Here is a 19,313-nt window from a genome sequence, read left to right as displayed (position 1 = left end):
TTTTGTTAACCGCATCATGATGGTTGCATCCGTGTTTGGCGGCATCGCGGTGAACGCACATTGGAAGCGTGTATTCGTCATCGCCATACTGGCGTATCACACGACGTGATGGTATGGGGTGCCATTGGTTACACATCTCGGTCACCTCTTGTTCGCATTGACGGCACTTTGAACCTTACATTTCAGATGTTTTACGACCCGTGGCTCTACCTTTCATTCGATCCATGCGAAATCCTACATTTCAGCAGGATAATGCACGACCGCATGTTGAAGGTCCTGCACAGGCCTTTGTGGATACAGAAAATGTTCGGCTGCTGCCCTGGCCAACACATTTTCCAAATCTCTCACCAATTGTAAACGTCTAGTCAATGGTGGCCGAGCAACTCGCTCGTCACAATACGCCAGTCACTACTCTTGACGAACTGTTGTGTAGTGTTGAAGCTGCATGGACGGCTGTACATGTAAACGCCATCCAAGCTCTGTTTGACTCAATGCCCAGGCATATCAAGACCGTTATTATGGCCAGAGGTGGTTGTTCTGGATACTGATTCTCAGTATCTATGCACCCAAATTGCGTCAAAATATAATCACATGTGAGCTCTAGTATAATATATTCGTACAATGAATATCCGTTTATCACCAGCATTTCTTCTTGGTGTAGCAATTTTAATGGCCAGTAGTGTATTTAGATACTTCCGATCTCATTTTTTTGCAGTTCTTTTGCCAGCTTTGTTTATTTACTGCGTGTCATCTATACTCTTTTTCGACAATTGTCGAGATGATTTTCCCAGTGCCTGCAATGTGTCACTCAAAAGGTAACCGATCAGCAGCTGCTTGTAGCCAGCATATTCCATTTCGAGCATTTCTGTCATAGCATAATCCTACTCGTTTAATATGAGAATTTCTTCTTCTTCCGAGAAACCCATTTGTGCTGCTTTGCATCCATGTTTTGTAAGTAATGAGAGTAGTAGCAAGTTGAGAGAAGCATATTCAAATGTGTACCAACACGCTGGAACCTGTCGCAATGCGCTATGAGTAAGTAATGTTAATGGTGAGAGAACAGGTGTGATGAACTGCGACTTGAATTCTTCATCAGCGCACGCTACGTGTCTGGAGGGGTCTGTAAACAGCCTTGCGGAGGGCCACACGAGTCTTACTCTGTCTCCGACTGCCAGCCAGCACTGAGGTCGGAGTGAAGCGCTCTTGCGGTAACCGTGTCGATGATGGTGACTGCGGAAAGCGCACACGCACATTGGATAACGATGATGACGCCGCACTGTTGTCACTATTTACCGGCGATTGTCTGATGCCACTGATCATGATCGACTTGGCAGAGAATGAAAGTAAATATACATGTTTTCTATGGTGTTTTTGTTTATAGGTGATTCCTATGGCTTCTAGTTCTTCTTTTACAGACACAGTGAGCCATGACTTGCTGAGGGAGCTGAACCCAGCAGCTGATATGATGATGACGATGATGATGAATCCTAGGGAATGACTTAGACTGTTCAGAGGCAGATACGTGAGTATTCTACAGTATTAAATTTTTTGTTATTATTTTTGAGATGCTCTTGTTTGAAGATGATCTCTTTGAGAATATCGGTGTTCTGACACAACCACCAGCTGCTGGTGCATCTGCACCTGTGTTGTCGTTTGAGTTTGACAATCTCGTCTCAGGCGCATTCCCCTGCCGACGTCATACACCTTCACTAGTGCCAATGCTGTATATTCCCTTAATGACAAACATGCCATTTGATGATGAGTTGCTGGAACTGTATTCCAGTAATGAACACAACAGCAGATTTAAGTGTAAGTACTCAGTATTTATTATTATTATTATCAATGGTCGAATACGGTTTTTTATTCCTCCTTCATTAGATTCTCATTTACTGCGTCTCTTTCCTCTTCTTCTTCCTCTATGCAGAGTTATTAGGAGTCTGACGTCGTGTTGAGGAGAAGAGCATAGTCCAAAATTGGGGGAGAACAGTCGCAACATCATGGGGTGAGTCGATACCAGAGTGGTAGTACTGAGTCACTTATCTGAGATGCAGGAAAGGGGGTCCTGTAAGACAGTCAGATGTATACTCTACCTTGATTTATATTCATAAGATTTTTTCACCTTATTGTAGGATCAAAATCGTAAATTTCATCCTTATCTGGGCCAGAACACCGCTCTGCCATACTACTCTGCAGGGCTGTAGTGAAGAACTTCGAGTGGAATTATCTGGAATACGCGTATCTCAAGACTCCTATCTGAAAACTTATGTTTCATTTAGAAATCAAAGTGTTTTTTAATCGAATCTGTCTGTAAAACGTTTTACGGAATGACTTTTCATAACTACTTTTCTTTTGCCGGCTGCAGTATCCTAGCCATTCTAGGAGCTTCAGTCCGGAACCGAGTGTCTGTTACGGTCGCAGGTTCAGATACTGCCTCGGGAATGGATGTGTGTGATGTCCTTAGGTTAGTTAGGTTTAAATAGTTCTAAGTTCTAGGGGACTCATGACCTCAGATGTTAAGTCCCATAAACCTACACAATATTGGATATGTATCAGGTAAATAGCCTTTGCTGAAATTAAATGCATGGGTGATGGTAACGAAAACAAGATGCAAAGACAGGACATGATAAGATGCCAGCAGAAACCAGTCTTAAATACAGGACCTACAAGTATCAGTCTTTGACAATACCATACAGCAAACACCCGTAATATTTATAGAGAAAAAAATTAATCTACCCACAGTATTATCTATTCACTGAAACGGGAGTTCCTAATACTCTTCTCAAAGGACCCATGATGATCCTCACACAAGACTTTAGGGATTTGCACGTTGCTATATGCGCCTCAAAAAGTCACACTAAGACAGAGATCATACCGCGTCATTTTGCTTTCCTTGTATACTACTGTTAGAATTCAAACGGTCATAATGGTCTGTGGGCATTCTATGTGTTAAGATCACATAGTTTTTATTCTTGTTAGTGGGAAAAATCACCTGTGGTAGTGTTTATAAATCATTGACAGAGACTTCACACTCGATAAAGATTTGAGTTAGGCCAGGAGACACGTGCAGAAAGACTAACAACTAAGATGAATGCTCTCAGAAAGCAGCATCCGATTTCAGGCTAGTCTGGCACAGATTTTCATTGACCTTGACATATTCATTAAATATTTTTCTTGTGACTGTAATGGCACAGTGCCTTTAACAAAGCCACTCATTGGCGTAACACGCGCTAACTGGTGGACCTCAAATGCAGGTTTTTGTCATTGTTGCTCATCCTCTGTGGCTGTGGCGGCTGGGGCATTGTTGTGTCACACAGGCAGTGCTCGCAGTGGTGAGCACACGGGGCCACCACTGGTGTCGAGTCTCAAGTGTCAGCTGCGTTATCGTCTGATCATGGAGTCACGGGAAATGGAAAAGTGATTGTTAGGGTTGGAAGAGTTTGCACAGTCGTATCTAACGTATATAAATTATGTGGTATGTATACAGGTTAATTAGGAGGTGTGAATTCGACGATCCTTGATGTTGAGCACAAGTAATTTTATAGGACCAGATGTCAACTTTCTCATATCTTATGAATCCCAGTTGTTACTGTGCAATAAACTATAGCTAACCCTAGGGTACTTATAGACTAGTACTGAACCAACATCATCGAATTTTGGCTTCTCTGAAATAAATGCTCTTTGAATTATGAGTTGTATCACTGTGGATGAGAAAGATATAGCTATGTTCCAGCGTTAGTAGATTAATAAACTAATGTTCTTGCTATATCTGCTCATGCTCTTTGTATAAAATCACATCGTCTACTTATGCTATGATTTTCGTGTCACCTGCTGTTGACACTTGGCAAAGTATCCTTGTGATATTCTCCACGACAGCAACCATATCAGTGTGTAAAACTATATTTATCTGCTATCTTCTTAACTTTGCAATTCGCAGGCTATGTAATCTCAGACCCCTACCTTCCTCCTTCCAATAGGAGTAGTGATTCTGAAGAAGCGAAGATGCTGATGGTGACATGAAATGCCAGGCAGAGACTCTAGGCCAGTCTCCACTAAATACGGAGCTCATAGGCTTCAGCTTGTAAAGAAGACTCTGATGCAAAGTTACCTGAATCTGTTAAGGAAGTGGCGTGCATATACGAAAAAAGATACTGACTATTTTCCATTCCGATCTTGGCCTCCCTGTATCATAGCCCGAAAACGCTCACAGAAGTAAAGGTTGGTTCAGAATTCTTCCAGATGGTTAGTATTAGGACAGGAGAACCAAAGATAGCTAGTGTGTGAATCAGCAAAACTGGGAAACACACTCCAAGAACTGACCACTCGGTGTGTGTCGTATTCTCACCCCCTATACATATAAGGCAGTTTATAAGAGGAGGAAAAAAGTCCACTTACCATATCTTCGAATGCGAGGGGAACCAACAGCTGTGAGTAGTGTGTCGCACCAAGTGAGAGCAGCTGCGCAACGTCTCGCCAGTAGCTGGACAGGCGTTCCTGGAAAACTGGTGAGCAAGCCAGTGGATCAGATTTCTGTATAAGCACAGCTTTCACTTGGTGCCCTCACCAAGAGTATGATAGTAGCATTTACATTTTGAAACTAGATCAATGTACACTGCTGGTAATCATAAGAGTTATAGCATGGACACCTTGACCAGATGTTACAAGGCTCATATCCCAGTGACAAATTTAAAGAGCACAACAACCACAATGAGAGGAGTACCACCACCTGACATAGATTCAGTCATAAGAATTCTTCATCCATTGCCTACAAGCAGAGGTATGAACATACCTGAAGAAATGCAAATATACAACTACTTCAAAAATCAACCACATGACTTGGTCAGCAATAAGATGGAGTTCAGGAATAAGAGATCTTGAGATAATTTACAATCAAATGGTTCAAATGGCTCTGAGCACTAAGGGACTTAAAATCTGAGGTCATCAGTCCCATAGAACTTAGAACTACTTAAGCCTAACTAACGTAAGGACATCACACACATCCATGCCCGAAGCAGGATTTTAACCTGGACTGTAGCATTTACAGTCAGTTTTATGTGCTAGTAACAGAAGGTAATGTAAATGAAGGCATGTAGTTTGCCTATTTGACTTTGACTAACTGAAAAGCATATGAGGTGATGATTTGCACAGGATTGTGTCTATGCTGGTTTTATAATATGAGTAGTTCTTACGACTTTTCCAATGAGCAGTATGATTTGTATGAAAATAAGGAAGAATCATGTCCACCCATACGTGTTTTTATATTCAGGATGCCTATGTTTAAACATAAGTCATATATTTTAGTAGTTAAGTAAAAACCTGTACGAAGTATTTTGCTAGTGAAGTTGAAAGAGCCCTTCTCCCTCTAAACGTTCTAAGTACCATGAAAATCTATGACTACATTTGCACTGGTATGGTATATAACATATTAATTGTCCATTTTACAGCTAGGTGGTGATACACATAATGTTCAGTAATTTGTGGAAAGTATCCCATCATACATGAACAAGAAGTATTATTTAATGAATAATTAATCAATAATAGAATTAGTTTAACAATAAATTAGTTTTTAAAGAATTAGTTTAACAATGAGTTTATTATTTAGTTTCTAAACAACTAGTTTTAAAAAAATTATTTTACTATTTAGTTTAGTAATCAATTAGTTTTTAAACAATTAGTTGGCTCTTCTATATATTACAAAAAAAATTCATTACATTCCTAAAAATTATTTTTATTAATAAAATGATAATTATGTAATAGATGGCTAGATAATTATTCATAAAGGATTATTATGCAAAGATAACGCTTTGTTATCCTTAATATATTCTAAAGTACGTTTCTAACATTTATTTTTATATTTATCTTTATGTGATGGACTTATGTAAAAACAATTTAAATCTTTAATTTATCGAAAAATTTTACATTTCTTTCTTTCTTCACTTATAACTTCTCCATTATTCATTGTTGATTCATTTTTCATTTTTGTATGTTCTTCACTTAGATATTAGAATTATAAAAAAGTAATTTTTAAACTTCAAATTATTCATATAAATTATTTTAAAAATAATCATCACCAATAATCATCATCAGATTCATAGTCCATATTTCGAAATTGTCAATCAAATAATGGATGAAAAGAGCTTGTACTTATTGGTAAGGAATCAAGTGCAGATATTATATCTTTTAATGTTGGTTGATTATATTTAATAATAGTTCTACAAAGAGGACAATTTTCTTTTTCCTTAACGATTGGTCAATACATTGTTTATAAAAAAATGATTGCTGCTTTTTTAACAAATTGATTATTATTATCATCACTTAATCTAATAGGACAATCAATATCATTTTCACATACCTCAACTAGTACACAATTTTCTTTAAGTTTACGTTGCAATTCGTTTTAGTTCCCCATTTATAGCAAATAATTTATATTAAATTTATAAAAATTTAAAATTTCTAAGTTTTGTACTATATCTTTCAATATCTTCAGTACTTTAGGATTTGATTCATATGTTTTATGAGAATCAATACCAAATAAAGATAAATCTGGTCTACCAACAATAACTACTTTTTTTGTAAATTCGTTGTATTCGTATAGAATATCACCTTTGAAAAAATACAACAAGCCATTTGTGTATCTAAGTGCAGAATTCTATTTTGGTGGTAATCCTAGAAATTTTCTAGTTATAGTTCCCCATGATTTATATGTAAAAGTGCATTCATCAAAATCCACATATTCATTAAAGAATAAAAATATTCTTGCTGAATGTTTGCTATACTATTAAATAAAAACTTTGTACGTTATCCTATTGTAGTTACTGATTTTGGATATCCCCAAATTAATTGTAATGTGTGTACATTTACCATATAAAACCAATAGTCAACAAATATTAAATTTTACGACTTTGTCTTTGATATATTCCACCTCCTTTTTGTAAATCTTGTGGTAGAAATGTTAACTACTTAGTAATTAATTGTGGTTTATTCCCAATTATCGAAACGCACTTATTATGCAAAAAGTAGGTGATCATTTTTTTTAACTTCACATAATGATTCAATTGGTATAGGCAACATAGTAGTAGTAGTAGTTGTTGTTGTTGTGGTTGTTTTGTTGTTGGTGTATTTGTTTGTGGTCCATATAAACTTTTAATAGTTCAACATCATCTTGAGATAATTCTAAATGTGAACCATTATAGTAATAATACATTATTGATTCAAATACATTTGAATGTTCTAAACCTAATTTTATGTACTAAACCTAATTTCATGTACTAAAACTTCAAATAGATTTGTTTGGTATTTTGGTGTATATTTATCAATTTCCAAGTACCAGTTTTCATTTTTATCCATATCTACTTCTGATGGATCATTATACCTATTTGGAAAAAAGGATGACCTAACTCTTTTCTTATGCCATCTAACTCGTTTGGGAACATTGACCATTAAACTCATATAAATGTATTCGCCTTTTACCTGCAATTAAAACATCCAGATCATTGGCGTCATGAATAATCTGAATCCCACTATTTTTCTGCCATAACTAAAAACCGCATTTGTTAATTCTAATACCTTTTTATTTGTTCCTTGATAACTACATTTTATATTCCTTTTATTCCATTTATACATACTAGTTCTATAACTATCAAATGAATCTTTTACACCAAATCTAGGTTTGTTCCTAAAACGTAATGTTTCTTCACTTAATTCACCAGTAACCTCAATATTGTGTGTTAGCTGAAATACCATTAATAATTCTCTTAATAATTCACCACTAACTTGGGTTGTTTCAGTTTTTGTTGAAATATCTAAGTAACCAAAATCAGTTAAATATTTAGCTACCTTATTCTTTTGCAATTCTAAGCCCAGTGCAGCTACTATATTTTCACAAACAAAAATAACAGAGATATTTTCATTTAAATAGAATTAAAAATAATATAATACATAAAGTTTTTTTCGTTTACAATGTAATTTAATCACAAATAGAAACTACAAATTTCAGGTACTATTTATTTTTTGCAAAACTAATAAAAATAATTCTCTTAATTGAAATCAATCGTAGATCTGTTCAACAATGAGCTTAATTACAAAAATAAACAAGTTTTTATGATTATTGATGAAGAAAATAATCCACGGTTTAAAGCAAAAGAAGTTGGACAGATATTAAAGCATAAAGATACAGATAATGCAATTATATATAGTAAAATATGAACATTTTTCTCTACCCAGTCATTTACAGGGGTTTAAAGGTCATGAAAAGTCTTCAATATTTATCATCGAATCTGGATTATATTCACTATTTTTATCTTCTAAAAAAGAAGAAGATAAACAATTTGAAATATGGGTTACTCATGAAGTTTTACCACCAATTAAAAAAACATGGTGAATATAAGATTAGAAAACAGATGATTCATGCCTATAAATATCAAATATAGGACAGATGTAACTGATTAGAGGAACTACAAGAAGTGAAAAAAATTAAACACAGTAATAATTCAAATAAAAGATTAAAATGAAATATGATCACATTCAAAATTTGAGAGAAACAGCTAATATTGAAACATTAGGTAAAAGAAATGAAGAAATAAATAGTTTATTACCACATGTAATTCCTAAAACTATTGATGACAGTTTAAGACCAACATTCATCCCTTTAAAACTATTTAATGATGAATGTGAATACAACTATTATGTCACTGGAACACAACGAAAAACTTTACAGAAACAACTATATAAAATGGAAGATAAACATCCAAATTGTGAAGAATTGTTAAGATTGAACTATGATCCTAATTCACTAAATGTGTATCAACAAATGAAAGAAAATTTAAATCTTCTCTGTCATCTGAACTATTTCAATATTTTGAATAACTATACACAAGAACAATTGATTAATAATATAATTAGTCTTCATCATCATCAAACTGAACTACTATAAAATTACTTTATCATTATTCACCCAATGTTATGTGAGATATCAAAACCTAATTATTTAACATAAACTTTATCTCCTTTCATTCTTAAAACTTTTTCAACTAAATACACATCTCGATATTTCATTTTTGGTAGTACTTGTACATAAAAATTTCCTTTTATATCTTTTAATTTATATGTAATTGGATAAGAATAAATAACATCTTCCATTTCAAGTACTTCTGTTGACCATTTAGTTGTATATCCTTTTTCAAAAAGACCCTTAAGTTTACTAATTCTCACTTTATCACTTTTTTTTTAAATTTAGCATCAGCTGCAGCAGACTTTGGCATCTGCAAATAGCTGACTTTAGTTGGCGACCAGACACAGTGTTACTTAATTTTAAATGTGTTTCATTTAATTCTATTGGTTTCATTCTTATTGTAGAATGCTTTGTATTATTGCATTCATCAACTACATCCTTAACTAAGTTTATCCAATTATAATTTCCTTGTAAAGCAAATTTCTTGTTTAAGAGTTCTGTTAGATTCTTCAACAAGAGAAGCCTTCAATTCTGAAAAGTTGAATAAGGATATTTTTCATTAATTCTTTAAATTCTTTGTTATAGAATTCTTTACCATTATCTGTTGCTAAAATAATTGGATTTCTATCTATAAAAATTATTTGAAAACATCAGCTATATTATTAGATGTCTTATCTTTAATAGGAACAGCAACTGCATATTTTGAAAAAATATCAATTATTTAAAAAAAATATTTATGACCTTTGTGTATTTTAGAAATCCCTTTTAAATTACCACAATCCATTTCAAGTAAATCAGCTTGCCATAAATCATCTATTTTAAAAGAAACAACATTTCTTCATTTAAAATTCTTTCTCATTGGTTTATGTAATGCATTATTTATATTCTGATTCTAATGGTTTAACATAACTTTCTACTGAATCAATTGTATTTAATGCATTAATAAATTTTTTCTTGTACCGTTTATTTCTTTATTATTATATTCCAATGTACCATGTATAATACCATTTCTTTGGCTTCTCTCTGAAAGAATCTTGTTATATTGTTCTTTATTACATCTAAAAAGCTTTTTCTATTTCCTTTTTTGTAAAAATATTCTTAAAAGTATTGTACTTCTCTTGATGATTCTAATACAATTTTTCATTTACTTGTGTATTATTGACATAGTTATCAAATTGTGTTAAAATGATAGTATATTCTGATTTTGTAACAAATTCCTTTTCCAAGTATTATTTAGTAACAGAATCATAACCACTAATGGGATCTTTTAAATCTACTAATCTTCTATGTTTAAACTCAACATAAGATTTAATTACTTCAGAATCGCAAGTAATTCTTTGTTAAGTTGTTTAAAACACTTTCTATTTTTGGATCAAATTTTGCATATAGTAGTTCAGTAATAACATTTTCTACTGGTCCAGTTAAGGTTGATAATACATTTCCATCACCTTTAGGCGATTTGCAAAAATGTGCATTTATTAAATCTAAAATATAATTAAAATTATAATTAATCACATGGTAATTTTAAAACGAATAAACATAAATGACCACATATTGTTGTGGTCATCAGTCCTGAGATTGATTACTTCATCAAACTTTTTTATTGTTTCTCTATTGTAATACAATTTATTTTTTCTTAAATAGTTAACTAGTTGTTTTGGTATATTACCACCAAATGAATCGAAAATAACTTTATTAGAATTATTTTTATAGGAACAAATCCAATGTGTACCAGGATTATCATATGTATCTAAATTAACAATAAGACATTCGGTTTTAAATGGCTAATTTACTAATTCATCAAATATATATACACCATGAAAGTGTTTAACTTTTAATTGTTTAGTAAGTTCTTCTATATCAAAATTACTTAATGCATTACCCTATTAATTAATTATTTTTCGAAATTTTTTGTTATCTTTATTCCATTACCAGCTTTCATTTAAATTTTTAAATTATGTCTTTTTTTCTAATTCTTTATCAGCTTTCTTCTTATTTATAACTGCATTTGCCATTGCTGGATATCCACCAGCTGAAGAACAATTTGTTGCTAAATAAGCTAATGCAGCTAATCATAATGGAAGATACAATCCTTCATCTTGTGTTAGTCCTTTACATTATTTCTTTTGTGTTAGATATTCAATAATTTCTTAACAACAGGAATAGCTAATGTAATAAGTAAATGTCCACCAGTTTTTTTTATTTTTCTTACATTTTTGTGGCTCATTTAAAAATGGTTCAGTTGCATTTAATTGTTCACTATTGTTTCAATTTAATGGATTTTGGTTTTGTATTGCCACTAGGTAGCAAAGTATAATCAATTGAAAAGTTATTCATTTTTAATGTTAAAAATTTAATAAAATTTTTTATATAGTTTAAAATGTATAAAGATTTTTAAATTTATGATACACTACCACTTTGATCAACAATTATTCTTATACCTAATTTTTGTTTTCCATACATTATTCCTATAACTGCTGTTGCTGCAACTGTTTGACCAAATGAAGCATCATTTTCATACATTCGTTCTTTTGCAGCTAATTGAAGTTCTTTAACAACTATATGCCTTTTTTCTAAATCATTATTATATCTATCAGCAACATCATGTTTTTTACAAGCTTCATCTAATGGATTTTTACCTTTATCACCTTTAGCTAGTCTTTCTTCTAATTTTGTGTATGGACCACAATAATTATATTCAGGAAGATGCATTTCAAATGGTAATTTGTGAATTACGGTATTTACTAACCCTTTTCCATATTTATCACTTTTCCAAAATGTATGTGGAAGATTATTCCAAAATCTAATTAAATATTAAATTCCTCTTGGATTATCAATTATAGTATCACTAAATTTATTTGTTAACATTTGTGCAATACTAACTTTTTCGTTATGATAATTCTTATTTCCAGCTAATTCTGCACCATGAATAACTGCTGATCTATCAGTTAATTGTCTAACATCATTCATCCAAACATATTCAATTGATTTACCTGCATATTTTTTTTATCTTAACCATATCAATAGCTTCACTTGATGATGAAGAAGTATCTGATGATGGCTGTTGATATCCTTCTTGGAAAATATACATTAACGATTTCTTTTATCAGTTTATTAAATATTTTGTCTATGCTTGATTTTATTTTATTTTGATTACTTTCAGAATATTGTACTCCTCAACGATAAAATATTTCTGCACGATTTGATAATCAAGAGAATTAAACTTTTCATTTAAATTATCTATAGTAATTTGTTTTTAGGTAAAAGATTCTGTAACTTCATATTCTATAGCACCAACTTTTAATCTATCATCATTAAATATTACAGGAAACCTGCAATTTACCAACAAATTTAAATGCTGCAACAAGTTTGAATCCAAATGTTGGAGCTTCACTATGATTAATATACGTTAACATTCTTTCACTTACATCTATTAACATTTTTACCGACATTTGTCTGTGCTTTATCAACAATATCGTTATCATATTGTACCTCTTTAATTTTTTGTAGCATTATCAGATTGTTTCACTTCTGTTGTTTTCCTTAACTTTTTCTTTTGTTCATATTTATTAAATGTATTGAATTTCTTATTCACTTAATATTTAATCATATTTTGCAGAAATATTATCATCAGACCAACCTTTTAATGGTTTAATTGGTGGTAAGTCTCCAAAATCTTCAATATCATGCCGATATGGTATCATTTGCTTTTCAACTTCACTATTTTCTTCAATTGATTTTAAAACATGATCACCTCAACCTTCGATTGCTTGTTCTACTTTTTCAATAGCATCAATAACAGGTTGTTCTTTCTTTTTATATTTCTCATATTCTGTTCCTGGTTGCCTTTTCCAAAGCTAAAATTGTTCTTTTAATTCTTCAGCTTTCTTTCTCTTTTGTTTAGCTTGTTAAATATCTTTTTCATCTTACTTTGCAAACATTTATTAAGGGAGAAAAAACATTATTTATGTTTAACATTTATGTTTCACATTAATGTTTTTGTTTTTATTCAATGTTTATGACATTCAGAAATGTACTTAATTTCTAAACTTACCTTCATTTGGTTTTCTAGTCATGTCTTTAGTGAAAAATCCAAACTTATCATTCTAACATATACTAAACATTCCTTTCAAATCTCCACCAACAAATTCATGATAATTATGATTTAATTTTGTATTATCTTGCCTAAAGTTATTTAAAATATTTACATTATCTCTGACTAACTGTTTTGGTATTTTTGAATAAGTTTGAGCTAGATAAAAATAATCTATTCCTTCGTGTCTGACCCTAGTAAAAATTTGCTAACTATATAATAATTTTCAAGAATAAAATCATTGAATAACACAACTGAATTATTTTTGCATTCATCTAAAGGAATAATTTCTTCATTATTTTCAATAAAACTATCAATACTATTATTATTTTTATCTTCAATTTTTTGCATTATTTTATAAATTCTTGATATTTTGGTTGGTATAAACATTGTAAATAAATATATAAATAATTAATTTTATTCCGATTTAACCAACCTGGAGCTTAAATATAATTATCAATCATAAATGTGGTTTTTCCACCACCACTTGGTCCAATTATCGTACATGCAATAGAATTTGGTAAAAGTTTACCATGTTTGTTTTTAACTTATTTTTTGGTGTTCTAACTTTAGGTTCCCATTCTGTTTTGTTCATTTATTAATAATTTTTTCAGTATTAAATGAGTAGATGATTTCAGCTTAGCAATAAATCTTAAATATGTAGAAAGAGATTAACTGTTCCAATATGTGATAATTATACTAATGTTTCATTATTTGGTTTTTATTCATTCGAAAAAACCTAACAACATATTAAAACAGATAAAATTTTAAATAGAATTGAAAGTGATCTAAAATTGTATATGAATATAAGAAATAGTCTTGGAAGTTTACTTGGCTTTAATAATCAAGGTGTTTTAGCTCGTGAAAAAGCATTAGCTAAAGATGTTCCTAAAATAATTCCTTTGGATTTAATAAATATAAATTTTAATCTTGCTGATGGAATGTATGTAAAACATAATGATCATTTTCATTTAAACATAATGCAGAATTTGATGGAGCAATAATTTATGAACCAAAATATCCTATAAATGTTCCTATTTTCAATACAATTAAAGATTTAGAAGTTACTATGACTGAAGAAATGATGATTTAATTGACGTTAATGGTGCTACTTTAACAGTTGTTTTAGAAATTTCCTAGTAACTTTTTTCCTTGATAAATAAGTAATTGCTGAAACAACAAGATTTAGAAGTTACTATGACTGAAGAAATGATGATTTAATTGACGTTAATGGTGCTACTGTAACAGTTGTTTTAGAAATGTCCTGGTAAATTTTTTTCTTGATAAATAAGTAATTGCTGAAACAACAAGATTTAGAAGTTACTATGACTGAAGAAATGATGATTTAATTGACGTTAATGGTGCTACTGTAACAGTTGTTTTAGAAATATCCTAGTAAATTTTTTTCTTGATAAATAAGTAATTGCTGAAACAACAAGATTTAGAAGTTACTATGACTGAAGAAATGATGATTTAATTGACGTTAATGGTGCTACTGTAACAGTTGTTTTAGAAATATCCTAGTAAATTTTTTTCTTCATAAATAAGTAATTGCTGAAACAACCTTAGACTGCATCATGAATAAAACTGAAAGTTATCAATTCTATTCATTCCCTGTGAATGAGAAAACTAAAAATAATTTAAATATTTCTAACAAAGGTACAGAAATTGAAATAAATATTGGTGAAGGTTGGCTTCACCCAAATCATGCACAGTTGTACATGAATTTTAGTATTATTGCAAATAATGGTATAGATTATCCAACTTATGATGGAAAATCAAACAAAAAATATAACGATATAGAAAGGAAAAATATTTTATCTAGAATTGAGCATCCTTTTATTTCTTCATCAGTTTTATTACATCTAACTTCATTTGTTACTGACAAAATAAGTTTAGAGGGACATATAATTAACACAGGAAAAATAAATAGTAAAAGAAAGGAAGTACATTATCCATTATCATTACTTGGTGGGTTTTTAAACATTATAATGAAATTATGTTTGGAGGAGACTTAACTGCAGTTTTTACATGTAGTTCATCTTCTGGTGATGCAATTCTACATTGGTCTGATAAAAATGGTGGTGGAATGGAAATAAAGAAGGAAATATAGTTATTGAATCTATGGAAATTCGTGTACCTGTTGTTAAATATGAACCAAATTATAAAGTTGAACAACACAAAATTTTTATTAAATCCGAAAATTCGTATTTCTTTTTATGAACTTCAAACACCAGAAGTTGTTGCTTTATCTGCTTAAATAAGTTTTGGACTAGGTATTAAAAATTACTATAACTCTACAGAATTTGATATACCATATTTCGTATTTGTTACATTTCTAAAAAATCGTAAAAAGAATCTATTAGTTCATTCATCATTATTTGATCATGCTAAACTACAGAATATATATTAAAAAAGTGGTACAAATGAAGTTTTTCCTCAAGTAATGTGGAGCATTAATCCGCCAAATAATTTTCTTAAACCATATGATGCATTTTTAAACTTTAAAAGAATTACTTTACTAAAATCAGATATTGATATTAGTCCACATAATTTTATAAGTAATTATCCAATTTATGTAGTTAATATGACATGTAGAAGGAATGTTGTAACTACAAAGAAAACTACTATGAAACTTTGTGCAACTTTTAATGATAAAATTCAGAATGATACACATGCTCATGTAATTATGTATGGTAAAAAGAATCTTACATACAATGCACAACATAGAATACTTACTGGAAATTTGTTCTATAGAAATGAATAAAAACTTTAAAAAATTTATAAAAGTGTTAACTCCATGCTTATACACATATCTAAAACATTTCAAGAACGATAGGAAAAATAAAAACTGAAACGTTTTAGTATCTAACTTTTTAAATGATTCCTGATTTATTTTATTACATTTCTTCTAGATAGATCTTTTTTTGTAGATTATGTTACTACTGAATTTGTAAAATCGCTTAGTATTTGACAAATTAAAAAAAAATATTTTGCCCCTTGCCCCTGTGAGTTATGCAACCAGACTTACTTCAGTGTACTGCGGATAGCAAACTTTTAGGAAAAAAGGGCCTAACCAAAAATGCAATCAAAATTCCAATATCTCTAAAAATAAATAAGTTATGGTGAAAACGAATTTTCATAGTCTTGAGATTAAACAGAAAATCACAAGTCCAAAAGTGCTGAGTCATGGTAGACGCATTTTGCATGTGTGAAACTGTACTTCATTTAATATGTTTGTAACTGTACTTATAGCGACATCTGTGAGGATTAGTCTGAACTAACTAGATTCTAACTTCTGTCAACAGATATCACTGAAGTAAGTTTCATATACTTTAATATGGGAACATACTTTACTGTAGATGTAATTTTCTCCATTTTTTGTTTCTAATTTTGTTGTTCAAATCACATTAATCAATTGTTCAGGCTTGTTCTCCAATTTCAAAGTGGAATAATGTTAAGATAATAACGAATTTGACCCTGAAATAAATTGATGAAGAAGTTGATTTTTATGAGATACTTTTTTAGTAGAACTCCATCTATATATACATTCTTCAAGCTTCTTTGCTTCAGCCAAACTTCAGACAATCGTTGACCAATGAGAGTGCGCATATCAAAGGTCATTATAATGTATTTGTGTGGAAAGTGCTAGCCATTTCGCGAAAATATCCAACACACTCGCCTATGTACTTAATAAGAGCCCAAATAAAAGAAAGAGTTCTGTTAATTCAGAACTTAGTCTTCGTGCAGAGCTGTGTACACAGGGCAGAGACCTGAAACTCAGAAACGAGTGGAAGGTGTTTGATAGTGAATGTTTTGCACTTTTCTGTTGATCTTTTGAGAGTTATTTCTATAATGCCTATGTTATAAATATGTCTAGAAGAATGAATGTGTTAGCTACACAGAAGACTACAATGAAGCTGTGTGCAAATTTTAATGAAAAAATTCCGAATGATACACTTATGTATGTGGTAATGTATGGTAAAAAGAATTTGACATATGATTCACAGCATAGAATTTTAGTTGAAAATTTTTAACCGGCTTGCAGCCATTTATATAAACTTTTTGTGGCTAGTGTATGCAGTCTATCAGTTGATTAGACAATGAAGAAAATCGTTATTAAATAATCTGCAACTGCACTCAAGTGACCCAGTTACTACTTGAGACACTTTTCTCAGGTTTCCAAATGGGTGTGCTGAACAACTCGGAGGACACCAACTATTTTAGTGTAGATTACAGCGATTTTGTAGATTATTTGCCACCTTCTTTGTTTATTGTTTATTTTAATGCTTGTTAATTTGCCATAAGGTGTGTTAGATGTGCTGTTCAAAAGGAGTCTGAAACACAGAAAATGTGTAGGGCATTGTGTTGGATGTTTTGTAGTTTTCAGATAGTGAAAAAAATTTATATTCTTTAAATGGACAACACTAAGCCACAATTAATACAGTGTAGTGACTGTATGATTAAAAAAGTATTGACGAATTTTATAAAGATAAATATCGAACAGGTGGTCATTCTTATTTATATAAAGACTGTAAGAAAGTTAAAGTTACTTGAAAATGTGGTAGAACTGTAGAACTGTATATAAGTCTTATCTCAAATTGCATATACAAACAACAAATCAAAATCTTATAGCTGCTAATGCTGAAAGTAAATAATTTTAAAAAACATGTTTTTCACAAAAGTCAAAAATAGGACAATTTTTGGGGCCAAAAAAATGATCTAAAATGCTTTATTATATAGTTATTCTTAACATAAATTTTAAACACACGTTTTTCACAAAAGGCCGAAATAGGACCATTTTTAGGACTAAGAAAAACTTGTTAAAAATTATTTTTATATACTTACTCTTTAGTCTAATCTTAAAAAAACACGTTTTTCACAAAAGTAAAAAATATGACAATTTTTGGGGTAAGAAAATGTTGTAAAAAATGCTTTTTAAAAATTGTTTTTTAAAATAATACTTAATTCTCTAATTACATTACATTCACCTATGGGAAATATCAGTAAAATAAACGATTTTTATTGTAGTTATTATTATATTATACTAATATATTACATTATAATATATTATATTATTATTATTAGGTAAAAGGTATAGTCGATAAAAATGTATGTTCTGGATAACTAGGTCAATTTTATGAAAATATGAAATATTGTGAGAGTTAACAAATGATATTTTTATAATCATAAAATTGAGCTAGTGAACCAGAACATGCATTTTTTATCCACTTATATACACATCAGAAGGTTTGTAAATTTTGACATATAGTGAGACACAATGTAAATGATGTGTTATTTTTAATATTTTTTGTAATGTTGCTGCCGTATGGATAGCATGATAGTGCCATTCTACACATATCCTCTGGTCTCTATTTTCAGATTTTGCTGTATACCACTTGATAATGGGCAAAAGAACAAAATCACAGTCTGACTGTAAAAGATCTAATCTTTGACATGAGGGACTTGGTAGCATCGTACCGACACTTTACACTGACATTTGGCTGTAAGACAACGGCAGAAGAACGTGGAGCGACAAGTAGGGTTCGAGAAAACATAGTGGTGAGGTCACCAACCATCACAGACAGACTGATGAAATATGGATTGAGATCTGTGGTTCTCATGTGTCGTTTGGTACTGACACCGTAGCACAGGCTGTGTAATGTAGAGACAGAGTAAGCTGGGACACTGAGTGGAGTTCTGTAGTGTTCAGATTCAAGTGTCGCATTTGCCTGTGGTGGCCAGGTCCATGCTGCTTTGTTCCCAGGTGACCTGGTGGGAGGTCGCGGCAAGCACCGGTCGTAGAAATGGCTGCCTCCCCATCCCATATAAATAAACAGAGCATAGAAAAACTTGCGACCAAATCATGTGGAAGGCATACGGAACAGTCCTCTGGAATTTCAAAAATTGTTGAGAGATTTGGAAACGAAACTATTATCTCAATTGGTTTGTAGACTATATGGTACTGGAAAAATACAATCAGAATCTCAGGAAAATGTCATCCACATGGTTCTGATGCTTCCAAGGGCAGGTAAGTGTGAGAACATCAGCACAAAGAAAGACTAAATTAATGAAGTGTAGCAGAAATGAAATTAATGTTAAACTTAACATCCAATTGTAGAGGAACGTCTACACCAACTAAAAGAATTCTGCTACCATAAGCACAAAGTTACTCATAATGAACAAATTAAAGAGGGCATAAAAAGTAGAACAGAATATTCAAAGAGGACATTCCTGCCAAAATAAATCACCTAATATCAAATGCCGATCTTT

The sequence above is a fragment of the Schistocerca gregaria genome, chromosome 11 (assembly GCF_023897955.1).
Source record: "Schistocerca gregaria isolate iqSchGreg1 chromosome 11, iqSchGreg1.2, whole genome shotgun sequence".
Taxonomy (NCBI): Eukaryota; Metazoa; Arthropoda; class Insecta; order Orthoptera; family Acrididae; genus Schistocerca; species Schistocerca gregaria.
The sequence above is the reverse complement of the archived record's forward strand: the minus strand, read 5'-3'. Positions refer to the sequence as shown.